This window comes from Hypanus sabinus, chromosome 14 (assembly GCF_030144855.1).
Source record: "Hypanus sabinus isolate sHypSab1 chromosome 14, sHypSab1.hap1, whole genome shotgun sequence".
Classification (NCBI taxonomy): Eukaryota; Metazoa; Chordata; class Chondrichthyes; order Myliobatiformes; family Dasyatidae; genus Hypanus; species Hypanus sabinus.
The window spans coordinates 16,807,718-16,821,737 of NC_082719.1; positions in this window are offsets into that span (position 1 = coordinate 16,807,718).

A 14,020-nucleotide genomic window follows, 5' to 3' on the forward strand; every position below is an offset into this window, starting at 1 on the left:
GAATTCAGGAACCTACCTCATAGCGTTTAGAATGCAACAGCGAATGACTTGTTTTAGTTCAGTAAACGCTAATGTTCCACAGCGTAGAAAGAATGATGTTACTGAATGTAACTTCTGGAGCATTGGTAGTACACTCATAAAATTGGTTGCAGACTACTCTAAATCATATGGTGAGTAAAATCATATGGCTTACATCAAGTTAGCACTTAGTGGTTTTCAGTAAAATTGAACTGTTCACTCCATTGAGCTCAAAGCATTTTGTGTTAAAGCTGTGTACATAACTACTCGGGGTGATTTGGAGCTGTATAGATATTGCATGTAGAGTACTCAGTGCCGTGGAATACTGAATTGCAAGCTGAATTCAAGAACCTACCTCATAACGTGTAGAGTGCAAAAGCCAATGACTTGCTTTAGTTCAGGAAACGCTTATGTTCCACATGTAGAAAGGGTGATGTTACTGAATGTAACTACTGGAGCATTGGTAGTACACTCATAAAATTGGTTGCAGACTACTCTAAATCATATGGTGAGTAAAATCATAAGGTTTACATCAAGTTAGCACTTAGTGGTTTTCAGTAAAATTGAACTGTTCACTCCATTGAGCTCAATGCATTTTGTGTTAAGGCTCTGTACATAACTACTCGGGGTGATTTAGAACTGTATAGATATTGCATGCGGAGTACCCAGTGCTATGGGATACACAATTGCTAGCTGAATTCAGGAACCTACCTCATAACGTTTAGAGTCCAACAGCGAATGACTTGTTTTAGTTCATAAACGCTAATGTTCCACAGCGTTGAAAAAATGATGTTGCTGAATGTAACTTCTTGAGCATTGGTAGTACACTCATAAAATTGGTTGCAGACTACTCTAAATCATATGGTGAGTAAAATCATAAGGTTTACATCAAGTTAGCATTTGTGGTTTTCAGTAAAATTGAATTGTTCACTCCATTGAGCTCAATGCATTTTGTGTTATGGCTCTGTAGATAACTACTTGGGGTGATTTGGAACTGTATAGATATTGCATGTATAGTACTCAGTGCTATGGGATACTCAATTGCTAGCTGAATTCAGGAACCTACCTCATAACGTTTAGAGTGCAACAGCTAATGACTTGTTTTAGTTCAGTAAATGCTAATGTTCCACAGCGGAGAAAGAATGTTGTCACTGAATGTAACTTCTGGAGCATTGGTAGTACAGTCATAAAATTGGTTGCAGACTACTCTAAATCATATGGTGAGTAAAATCATAAGGTTTAAATCAAGTTAGCACAGTAGTTTTCAGCAAAATTGAACTGTACACTGCGTTGAGCTCAATGCATTTTGTGTTATGGCTCTGTAGATAAATACATGGGGTGATCTGGAACTGTATAGATATTGCATGTAAAGTAGTCAGTGCTATGGAATATTCAATTGCAAGCTGAATTCAAGAACCTACCTGATAACGTTTAGAGTGCAAAAGCCAATGACTTGCTTTAGTTCAGGAAACGCTTATGTTCCACATGCAGAATGCGTGATGTTACTGAATGTAACTACTGGAGCATTGGTAGTACACTCATAAAATTGCTTGCAGACTACTCTAAATCATATGGTGAGTAAAATCATAAGGTTTACATCAAGTTAGCACTTAGTGGTTTTCAGTAAAATTGATCTGTTCACACCATTCAGCTCAATGCATTTTGTGTTATGGCTCTGTAGATAACTACTTGGGGTGATTTGGAACTGTATAGATATTGCATGTATAGTACTCAGTTCTATGGAATACTCAATTGCAAGCTGAATTCAAGAACCTACCTCATAATGTTTAGAGTGCAAACGCCAATGACGTGCTTTAGTTCAGTAAACGCTAATGCTCCACAGTGTAGAATGCGTGATGTTACTGAATGTAACTACTGGAGCATTGGTAGTACACTCATAAAATTGGTTGCAGACTACTCTAAATCATATGATGAGTAAAATCAAAAGGTTTAAATCAAGTTAGCACAGTAGTTTTCAGCAAAATTGAACTGTACACTCCTTTGAGCTCTATGCATTTTGTGTTAAGGCTCTGTACATAACTACTTGGGGTGATTTAGAAATGTATAGATATTGCATGTAGAGTACTCAGTGCTATGGGATACTCAATTGCTAGCTGAATTCAGGAACCTACCTCATAACGTTTAGAGTGCAACAGCGAATGACTTGTTTTAGTTCAGTAAACGCTAATGTTCCACAGCGTAGAAAGAATGATGTTACTGAATGTAACTTCTGGAGCATTGGTAGTACACTCATAAAATTGGTTGCAGACTACTCTAAATCATATGGTGAGTAAAATCATAAGGTTTAAATCAAGTTAGCACAGTAGTTTTCAGCAAAATTGAACAGTACACTGCGTTGAGCTCAATGCATTTTGTGTTATGGCTCTGTAGATAAATACATGGGGTGATCTGGAACTGTATAGATATTGCATGTAAAGTAGTCAGTGCTATGGAATATTCAATTGCAAGCTGAATTCAAGAACCTACCTCATAACGTTTAGAGTGCAAAAGCCAATGACTTAGTTCAGGAAACGCGTATGTTACACATGTAGAAAGGGTGATGTTACTGAATGTAACTACTGGAGCATTGGTAGTACACTCATAAAATTGGTTGCAGACTACTCTAAATCATATGGTGAGTAAAATCATAAGGTTTACATCAAGTTAGCACTTAGTGGTTTTCAGTAAAATTGAACTGTTCACTCCATTGAGCTCAATGCATTTTGTGTTATGGCTCTGTAGATAAATACATGGGGTGATCTGGAACTGTATAGATATTGCATGTAGAGTACTCAGTGCGATGGGATACTCAATTGCAAGCTGAATTCAAGAACCTACCTCATAACGTTTAGAGTGCAAAATCCAAAGACTTGCTTTAGTTCAGTAAACGCTAATGCTCCACAGTGTAGAAAGGATGATCTTACTGAATGTAACTTCTGGAGCATTGGTAGTACACTCATAAAATTGGTTGCAGACTACTCTAAATCAAATGGTGAGTAAAATCAAAAGGTTTACATCAAGTTAGCACTTAGTAGTTTACAGTAAAATTGAACTGTTCACTCCATTGAGCTCTATGCATTTTGTGTTAATGCTCTGTACATAACTACTCGGGGTGATTTGGAGCTGTATAGATATTGCATGTAGAGTACTCAGTGCCGTGGAATACTGAATTGCAAGCTGAATTCAAGAACCTACCTCATAACGTGTAGAGTGCAAAAGCCAATGATTTGCTTTAGTTCAGGAAACGCTTATGTTCCACATGTAGAAAGGATGATGTTACTGAATGTAACTACTGGATCATTGGTAGTACACTCATAAAATTGGTTGCAGACTACTCTAAATCATATTGTGAGTAAAATCATAAGGTTTACATCAAGTTAGCACTTAGTGGTTTTCAGTAAAATTGAACTGTTCACTCCATTGAGCAATGCATTTTGTGTTAAAGCTGTGTACATATCTACTCGGGGTGATTTGGAGCTGTATAGATATTGCATGTAGAGTACTCAGTGCCATGGAATACTCAATTGCTAGCTGAATTCAAGAACCTATCTCATAACGTGTAGAGTGCAAAAGCCAATGACTTGCTTTAGTTCAGGAAACGTTTATGTTCCACATGTAGAAAGGGTGATGTTACTGAATGTAACTACTGGAGCATTGGTAGTACACTCATAAAATTGGTTGCAGACTACTCTAAATCATATGGTGAGTAAAATCAAAAGGTTTACATCAAGTTAGCACTTAGTGGTTTTCAGTAAAATTGAACTGTTCTCTCAATTGAGCTCAATGCATTTTGTGTTATGGCTCTGTAGATAACTAATTGGGGTGATTTGGAACTGTATAGATATTGCATGTATAGTACTCCGTGCTATGGGATACTCAATTGCTAGCTGAATTCAGGAACCTACCTCATAACGTTTAGAGTGCAAAAGCCAAAGACTTGCTTTAGTTCAGTAAACGCTAATGCTCCACAGTGTAGAAAGGATGATCTTACTCAATGTAACTTCTGGAGCATTGGTAGTACACTCATAAAATTGGTTGCAGACTACTCTAAATCATATGGTGAGTAAAATCATAAGGTTTACATCAAGTTAGCACTTAGTGGTTTTCAGTAAAATTGAACTGTTCTCTCCATTGAGCTCAATGCATTTTGTGTTATGGCTCTGTAGATAACTAATTGGGGTGATTTGGAACTGTATAGATATTGCATGTATAGTACTCAGTGCTATGGGATACTCAATTGCTAGCTGAATTCAGGAACCTACCTCATAACGTTTAGAGTGCAAAAGCCAAAGACTTGCTTTAGTTCAGTAAACGCTAATGCTCCACAGTGTAGAAAGGATGATCTTACTCAATGTAACTTCTGGAGCATTGGTAGTACACTCATAAAATTGGTTGCAGACTACTCTAAATCATATGGTGAGTAAAATCATAAGGTTTACATCAAGTTAGCACTTAGTGGTTTTCAGTAAAATTGAACTGTTCACTCCATTGAGCTCAAAGCATTTTGTGTTAAGGCTCTGTACATAACTACTCGGGGTGATTTAGAACTGTATAGATATTGCATGCGGAGTACTCAGTGCTATGGGATACACAATTGCTATCTGAATTCAGGAACCTACCTCATAACGTTTAGAGTGCAACAGCGAATGACTTGTTTTAGTTCATAAACGCTAATGTTCCACAGCGTAGAAAGAATGATGTTGCTGAATGTAACTTCTGGAGCATTGGTAGTACACTCATAAAATTGGTTGCAGACTACTCTAAATCATATGGTGAGTAAAATCATAAGGTTTACATCAAGTTAGCACTTAGTGGTTTTCAGTAAAATTGAACTGTTCACTCCATTGAGCTCAATGCATTTTGTGTTATGGCTCTGTAGATAACTACTTGGGGTGATTTGGAACTGTATAGATATTGCATGTTGAGTACTCAGTGCGATGGGATACTCAATTGCTAGCTGAATTCAGGAACCTACCTCAAAACGTGTAGAGTGCAAAAGCCAATGACTTAGTTCAGGAAACGCGTATGTTCCACATTTAGAAAGGGTGATGTTACTGAATGTAACTACTGGAGCATTTGTAGTACACTCATAAAATTGGTTGCAGACTACTCTAAATCATATGGTGAGTAAAATCATAAGGTTTACATCAAGTTAGCACTTAGTGGTTTTCAGTAAAATTGAACTGTTCACTCCATTGAGCTCAATGCATTTTGTGTTATGGCTCTGTAAATAACTACTTGGGGTGATTTGGAACTGTATAGATATTGCATGTATACTACTCAGTGCTATGGGATACTCAATTGCTAGCTGAATTCAGGAAACTACCTCATAACGTTTAGAGTGCAACAGCTAATGACTTGTTTTAGTTCAGTAAATCCTAATGTTCCACAGCGGAGAAAGAATGTTGTCACTGAATGTAACTTCTGGAGCATTGGTAGTACAGTCATAAAATTGGTTGCAGACTACTCTAAATCATATGGTGAGTAAAATCATAAGGTTTAAATCAAGTTAGCACAGTAGTTTCAGCAAAATTGAACTGTACACTGCGTTGAGCTCAATGCATTTTGTGTTATGGCTCTGTAGATAAATACATGGGGTGATCTGGAACTGTATAAAATATTGCATGTAAAGTAGTCAGTGCTATGGAATATTCAATTGCAAGCTGAATTCAAGAACCTACCTCATAACGTTTAGAGTGCAAAATCCAAAGACTTGCTTTAGTTCAGTAAACGCTAATGCTCCACAGTGTAGAAAGGATGATCTTACTGAATGTAACTTCTGGAGCATTGGTAGTACACTCATAAAATTGGTTGCAGACTACTCTAAATCATATGGTGAGTAAAATCAAAAGGTTTACATCGTTAGCACTTAGTAGTTTACAGTAAAATTGAACTGCTCACTCCATTGAGCTCTATGCATTTTGTGTTAAGGCTCTGTACATAACTACTTGGGGTGATTTAGAACTGTATAGATATTGCATGTAGAGTACTCAGTGCTATGGGATACACAATTGCTAGCTGAATTCAGGAACCTACCTCATAACGTTTAGAGTGCAACAGCGAATGACTTGTTTTAGTTCATAAACGCTAATGTTCCTCAGCTTAGAAAGAATGATGTTGCTGAATGTAACTTCTGGAGCATTGGTAGTACACTCATAAAATTGGTTGCAGACTAAATCATATGGTGAGTAAATTCATAAGGTTTGCATCAAGTTAGCACTTAGTGGTTTTCAGTAAAATTGAACTGTTCACTCCATTGAGCTCAATGCATTTTGTGTTATGGCTCTGTAGATAACTACTTGGGGTGATTTGGAACTGTATAGATATTGCATGTAGAGTACTCAGTGCGATGGGATACTCAATTGCTAGCTGAATTCAGGAACCTACCTCATAACGTTTAGAATGCAACAGCGAATGACTTGTTTTAGTTCAGTAAACGCTAATGTTCCACAGCGTAGAAAGAATGATGTTACTGAATGTAACTTCTGGAGCATTGGTAGTACACTCATAAAATTGGTTGCAGACTACTCTAAATCATATGGTGAGTAAAATCATAAGGTTTACATCAAGTTAGCACTTAGTGGTTTTCAGTAAAATTGATCTGTTCACTCCATTGAGCTCAATGCATTTTGTGTTAAAGCTGAGTACATAACTACTCGGGGTGATTTGGAGGTGTATAGATACTGCATGTAGAGTACTCAGTGCCATGGAATACTCAATTGCAAGCTGAATTCAAGAACCTACCTCATAACGTGTAGAGTGCAAAAGCCAATGACTTGCTTTAGTTCAGGGAACGCTTATGTTCCACATGTAGAAAGGGTGATGTTACTGAGAGTAACTACTGGAGCATTGGTAGTACACTCATAAAATTGGTTGCAGACTACTCTAAATCATATGGTGAGTAAAATCATAAGGTTTACATCAAGTTAGCACTTAGTGGTTTTCAGTAAAATTGAACTGTTCACTCCATTGAGCTCAATGCATTTTGTGTTATGGCTCTGTAGATAACTACTTGGGGTGATTTGGAACTGTATAGATATTGCATGTAGAGTACTCAGTGCGATGGGATACTCAATTGCTAGCTGAATTCAGGAACCTACCTCATAACGTGTAGAGTGCAAAAGCCAATGACTTGCTTTAGTTCAGGAAACGCGTATGTTCCACATGTAGAAAGGGTGATGTTACTGAATGTAACTACAGGAGCATTGGTAGTACACTCATAAAATTGGTTGCAGACTACTCTAAATCATATGGTGAGGAAAATCATAAGGTTTACATCAAGTTAGCACTTAGTGGTTTTCAGTAAAATTGAACTGTTCACTGCATTGAGCTCAAAGCATTTTGTGTTGAAGCTGTGTACATAACTACTCGGGGTGATTTGGAGCTGTATAGATATTGCATGTAGAGTACTCAGTGCCATGGAATACTCAATTGCAAGCTGAATTCAAGAACCTACTTCATAACGTGTAGAGTGCAAAAGCCAATGACTTCCTTTAGTTCAGGAAACGCTTATGTTCCACATGTAGAAAGGGTGATGTTACTGAGAGTAACTACTGGAGCATTGGTAGTACACTCATAAAATTGGTTGCAGACAACTCTAAATCATATGGTAAGTAAAATCAAAAGGTTTACATCAAATTAGCACTTAGTGGTTTTCAGTAAAATTGAACTGTTCACTCCATTGAGCTCAATGCATTTTGTGTTATGGCTCTGTAAATAACTACTTGGGGTGATTTGGAACTGTATAGATATTGCATGTATACTACTCAGTGCTATGGGATACTCAATTGCTAGCTGAATTCAGGAAACTACCTCATAACGTTTAGAGTGCAACAGCTAATGACTTGTTTTAGTTCAGTAAATCCTAATGTTCCACAGCGGAGAAAGAATGTTGTCACTGAATGTAACTTCTGGAGCATTGGTAGTACAGTCATAAAATTGTTTGCAGACTACTCTAAATCATATGGTGAGTAAAATCATAAGGTTTAAATCAAGTTAGCACAGTAGTTTTCAGCAAAATTGAACTGTAGACTGCGTTGAGCTCAATGCATTTTGTGTTATGGCTCTGTAGATAAATACATGGGGTGATCTGGAACTGTATAAAATATTGCATGTAAAGTAGTCAGTGCTATGGAATATTCAATTGCAAGCTGAATTCAAGAACCTACCTCATAACGTTTAGAGTGCAAAATCCAAAGACTTGCTTTAGTTCAGTAAACGCTAATGCTCCACAGTGTAGAAAGGATGATCTTACTGAATGTAACTTCTGGAGCATTGGTAGTACACTCATAAAATTGGTTGCAGACTACTCTAAATCATATGGTGAGTAAAATCAAAAGGTTTACATCGTTAGCACTTAGTAGTTTACAGTAAAATTGAACTGTTCACTCCATTGAGCTCTATGCATTTTGTGTTAAGGCTCTGTACATAACTACTTGGGGTGATTTAGAACTGTATAGATATTGCATGTAGAGTACTCAGTGCTATGGGATACACAATTGCTAGCTGAATTCAGGAACCTACCTCATAACGTTTAGAGTGCAACAGCGAATGACTTGTTTTAGTTCATAAACGCTAATGTTCCTCAGCTTAGAAAGAATGATGTTGCTGAATGTAACTTCTGGAGCATTGGTAGTACACTCATAAAATTGGTTGCAGACTAAATCATATGGTGAGTAAATTCATAAGGTTTGCATCAAGTTAGCACTTAGTGGTTTTCAGTAAAATTGAACTGTTCACTCCATTGAGCTCAATGCATTTTGTGTTATGGCTCTGTAGATAACTACTTGGGGTGATTTGGAACTGTATAGATATTCCATGTAGAGTACTCAGTGCGATGGGATACTCAATTGCTAGCTGAATTCAGGAACCTACCTCATAACGTTTAGAATGCAACAGCGAATGACTTGTTTTAGTTCAGTAAACGCTAATGTTCCACAGCGTAGAAAGAATGATGTTACTGAATGTAACTTCTGGAGCATTGGTAGTACACTCATAAAATTGGTTGCAGACTACTCTAAATCATATGGTGAGTAAAATCATAAGGTTTACATCAAGTTAGCACTTAGTGGTTTTCAGTAAAATTGATCTGTTCACTCCATTGAGCTCAATGCATTTTGTGTTAAAGCTGAGTACATAACTACTCGGGGTGATTTGGAGGTGTATAGATACTGCATGCAGAGTACTCAGTGCCATGGAATACTCAATTGCAAGCTGAATTCAAGAACCTACCTCATAACGTGTAGAGTGCAAAAGCCAATGACTTGCTTTAGTTCAGGAAACGCTTATGTTCCCCATGTAGAAAGGGTGATGTTACTGAGAGTAACTACTGGAGCATTGGTAGTACACTCATAAAATTGGTTGCAGACTACTCTAAATCATATGGTGAGTAAAATCATAAGGTTTACATCAAGTTAGCACTTAGTGGTTTTCAGTAAAATTGAACTGTTCACTCCATTGAGCTCAATGCATTTTGTGTTATGGCTCTGTAGATAACTACTTGGGGTGATTTGGAACTGTATAGATATTGCATGTAGAGTACTCAGTGCGATGGGATACTCAATTGCTAGCTGAATTCAGGAACCTACCTCATAACGTGTAGAGTGCAAAAGCCAATGACTTGCTTTAGTTCAGGAAACGCGTATGTTCCACATGTAGAAAGGGTGATGTTACTGAATGTAACTACTGGAGCATTGGTAGTACACTCATAAAATTGGTTGCAGACTACTCTAAATCATATGGTGAGTAAAATCATAAGGTTTACATCAAGTTAGCACTTAGTGGTTTTCAGTAAAATTGAACTGTTCACTGCATTGAGCTCAATGCATTTTGTGTTGAAGCTGTGTACATAACTACTCGGGGTGATTTGGAGCTGTATAGATATTGCATGTAGAGTACTCAGTGCCATGGAATACTCAATTGCAAGCTGAATTCAAGAACCTACTTCATAACGTGTAGAGTGCAAAAGCCAATGACTTCCTTTAGTTCAGGAAACGCTTATGTTCCACATGTAGAAAGGGTGATGTTACTGAGAGTAACTACTGGAGCATTGGTAGTACACTCATAAAATTGGTTGCAGACAACTCTAAATCATATGGTAAGTAAAATCAAAAGGTTTACATCAAATTAGCACTTAGTGGTTTTCAGTAAAATTGAACTGTTCACTCCATTGAGCTCAATGCATTTTGTGTTATGGCTCTGTAGATAACTACTTGGGGTGATTTGGAACTGTATAGATATTGCATGTATAGAACTCAGTGCTATGGGATACTCAATTGCTAGCTGAATTCAGGAAACTACCTCATAACATTTAGAGTGCAACAGCTAATGACTTGTTTTAGTTCAGTAAATGCTAATGTTCCACAGCGGAGAAAGAATGTTGTTACTGAATGTAACTTCTGGAGCATTGGTAGTACAGTCATAAAATTGGTTGCAGACTACTCTAAATAATATGGTGAGTAATATCAAAAGGTTGAAATCAAGTTAGCACAGTAGTTTTCAGCAAAATTGAACTGTACACTGCGTTGAGCTCAATGCATTTTCTGTTATGGCTCTGTAGATAAATACTTGGGGTGATCTGGAACTTTATAGATATTGCATGTAAAGTAGTCAGTGCTATGGAATATTCAATTGCAAGCTGAATTCAAGAACCTACCTCATAACGTTTAGAGTGCAAAATCCAAAGACTTGCTTTAGTTCAGTAAACGCTAATGCTCCACAGTGTAGAAAGGATGATCTTACTAAATGTAACTTCTGGAGCATTGGTAGTACACTCATAAAATTGTTTGCAGACTACTCTAAATCATATGGTGAGTAAAATCAAAAGGTATACATCAAGTTAGCACTTAGTAGTTTACAGTAAAATTGAACTGTTCACTCCATTGAGCTCTATGAATTTTGTGTTAAGGCTCTGTACATAACTACTTGGGGTGATTTAGAACTGTATAGATATTGCATGTAGAGTACTCAGTGCTATGGGATACACAATTGCTAGCTGAATTCAGGAACCTACCTCATAACGTTTAGAGTGCAACAGCGAATAACTTGTTTTAGTTCATAAACGCTAATGTTCCACAGCGTAGAAAGAATGATGTTGCTGAATGTAACTTCTGGAGCATTGGTAGTACACTTATAAAATTGGTTGCAGACTACTCTAAATCATATGGTGAGTAAAATCATAAGGTTTACATCAAGTTAGCACTTACTGGTTTTCAGTAAAATTGAACTGTTCACTCCATTGAGCTCAATGCATTTTGTGTTAAAGCTGTGTACATATCTACTCGGGGTGATTTGGAGCTGTATAGATATTGCATGTAGAGTACTCAGTGCCATGGAATACTCAATTGCAAGCTGAATTCAAGAACCTATCTCATAACGTGTAGAGAGCAAAAGCCAATGACTTGCTTTAGTTCAGGAAACGTTTATGTTCCACATGTAGAAAGGGAGATGTTACTGAAAGTAACTACTGGAGCATTGGTAGTACACTCATAAAATTGGTTGCAGACAACTCTAAATCATATGGTGAGTAAAATCAAAAGGTTTACATCAAATTAGCACTTAGTGGTTTTCAGTAAAATTGAACTGTTCACTCCATTGAGCTCAATGCATTTTGTGTTATGGCTCTGTAGATAACTACTTGGGGTGATTTGGAACAGTATAGATATTGCATGTAGAGTACTCACTGCCGTGGAATACTCAATTGCAAGCTGAATTCAAGAACCTACCTCATAACGTGTAGAGTGCAAAAGCCAATGACTTGCTTTAGTTCAGGAAACGCTTATGTTCCACATGTAGAAAGGGTGATGTTACTGAATGTAAGTACTGGAGCATTGGTAGCACACTCATAAAATTGGTTGCAGTCTACTCTAAATCATATGGTGAGTAAAATCATAAGGTTTACATCAAGTTAGCACTCAGTGGTTTTCAGTAAAATTGAACTGTTCACTCCATTGAGCTCAATGCATTTTGTGTTATGGCTCTGTAGATAACTACTTGGGGTGATTTGGAACTGTATAGATATTGCATGTAGAGTACTCAGTGCGATGGGATACTCAATTGCTAGCTGAATTCAGGAACCTACCTCATAACGTGTACAGTGCAAAAGCCAATGACTTGCTTTAGTTCAGGAAACGCTTATGTTCCACATGTAGAAAGGGTGATGTTACTGAATGTAACTACTGGAGCATTGGTAGTACACTCATAAAATTGGTTGCAGACAACTCTAAATCATATGGTGAGTAAAATCAAAAGGTTTAAATCAAGTTAGCACAGTAGTTTACAGTAAAATTGAACTGTTCACTCCATTGAGCTCTATGCATTTTGTGTTAAGGCTCTGTACATAACTACTTGGGGTGATTTAGAACTGTATAGATATTGCATGTAGAGTACTCAGTGCTATGGGATACACAATTGCTAGCTGAATTCAGGAACCTACCTCATAACGTTTAGAGTGCAACAGCGAATGACTTGTTTTAGTTCATAAACGCTAATGTTCCACAGCGTAGAAAGAATGATGTTGCTGAATGTAACTTCTGGAGCATTGGTAGTACACTTATAAAATTGGTTGCAGACTACTCTAAATCATATGGTGAGTAAAATCATAAGGTTTACATCAAGTTAGCACTTAGTGGTTTTCAGTAAAATTGAACTGTTCACTCCATTGAGCTCAATGCATTTTGTGTTAAAGCTGTGTACATAACTACTCGGGGTGATTTGGAGCTGTATAGATATTGCATGTAGAGTACTCAGTGCCATGGAATACTCAATTGCAAGCTGAATTCAAGAACCTACCTCATAACGTGTAGAGTGCAAAAGCCAATGACTTGCTTTAGTTCACGAAACGCTTATGTTCCACATGTAGAAAGGGTGATGTTACTGAGAGTAACTACTGGAGCATTGGTAGTACACTCATAAAATTGGTTGCAGACTACTCTAAATCATATGGTGAGTAAAATCATAAGGTTTACATCAAGTTAGCACTTAGTGGTTTTCAGTAAAATTGAACTGTTCACTCCATTGAGCTCAATGCATTTTGTGTTATGGCTCTGTAGATAACTACTTGGGGTGATTTGGAACTGTATAGACATTGCATGTATTGAACTCAGTGCTATGGGATACTCAATTGCTAGCTGAATTCAGGAACCTACCTCATAACGTTTAGAGTGCAACAGCTAATGACTTGTTTTAGTTCAGTAAATGCTAATGTTCCACAGCGTAGAAAGAATGATGTTGCTGAATGTAACTTCTGGAGCATTGGTAGTACACTCATAAAATTGGTTGCAGACAACTCTAAATCATATGGTGAGTAAAATCAAAAGGTTTACATCAAATTAGCACTTAGTTTTTTTCAGTAAAATTGAACTGTTCACTCCATTGAGCTCAATGCATTTTGTGTTATGTCTCTGTAGATAACTACTTGGGGTGATTTGGAACTGTATAGATATTGCATGTAGAGTACTCAGTGCTATGGGATACTCAATTGCTAGCTGAATTCAGGAACCTACTTCATAACGTGTAGAGTGCAAAAGCCAATGACTTGCTTTAGTTCAGGAAACGCTTATGTTCCACATGTAGAAAGGGTGATGTTACTGAATGTAACTACTGGAGCATTGGTAGTACACTCATAAAATTGGTTGCAGACTACTCTAAATCATATGGTGAGTAAAATCATAAGGTTTACATCAAGTTAGCACTTAGTGGTTTTCAGTAAAATTGAACTGTTCACTGCATTGAGCTCAATGCATTTTGTGTTAAAGCTGTGTACATATCTACTCGGGGTGATTTGGAGCTGTATAGATATTGCATGTAGAGTACTCAGTGCCATGGAATACTCAATTGCAAGCTGAATTCAAGAACCTATCTCATAACGTGTAGAGTGCAAAAGCCAATGACTTGCTTTAGTTCAGGAAACGTTTATGTTCCACATGTAGAAAGGGTGATGTTACTGAATGTAACTACTGGAGCATTGGTAGTACACTCATAAAATTGGTTGCAGACTACTCTA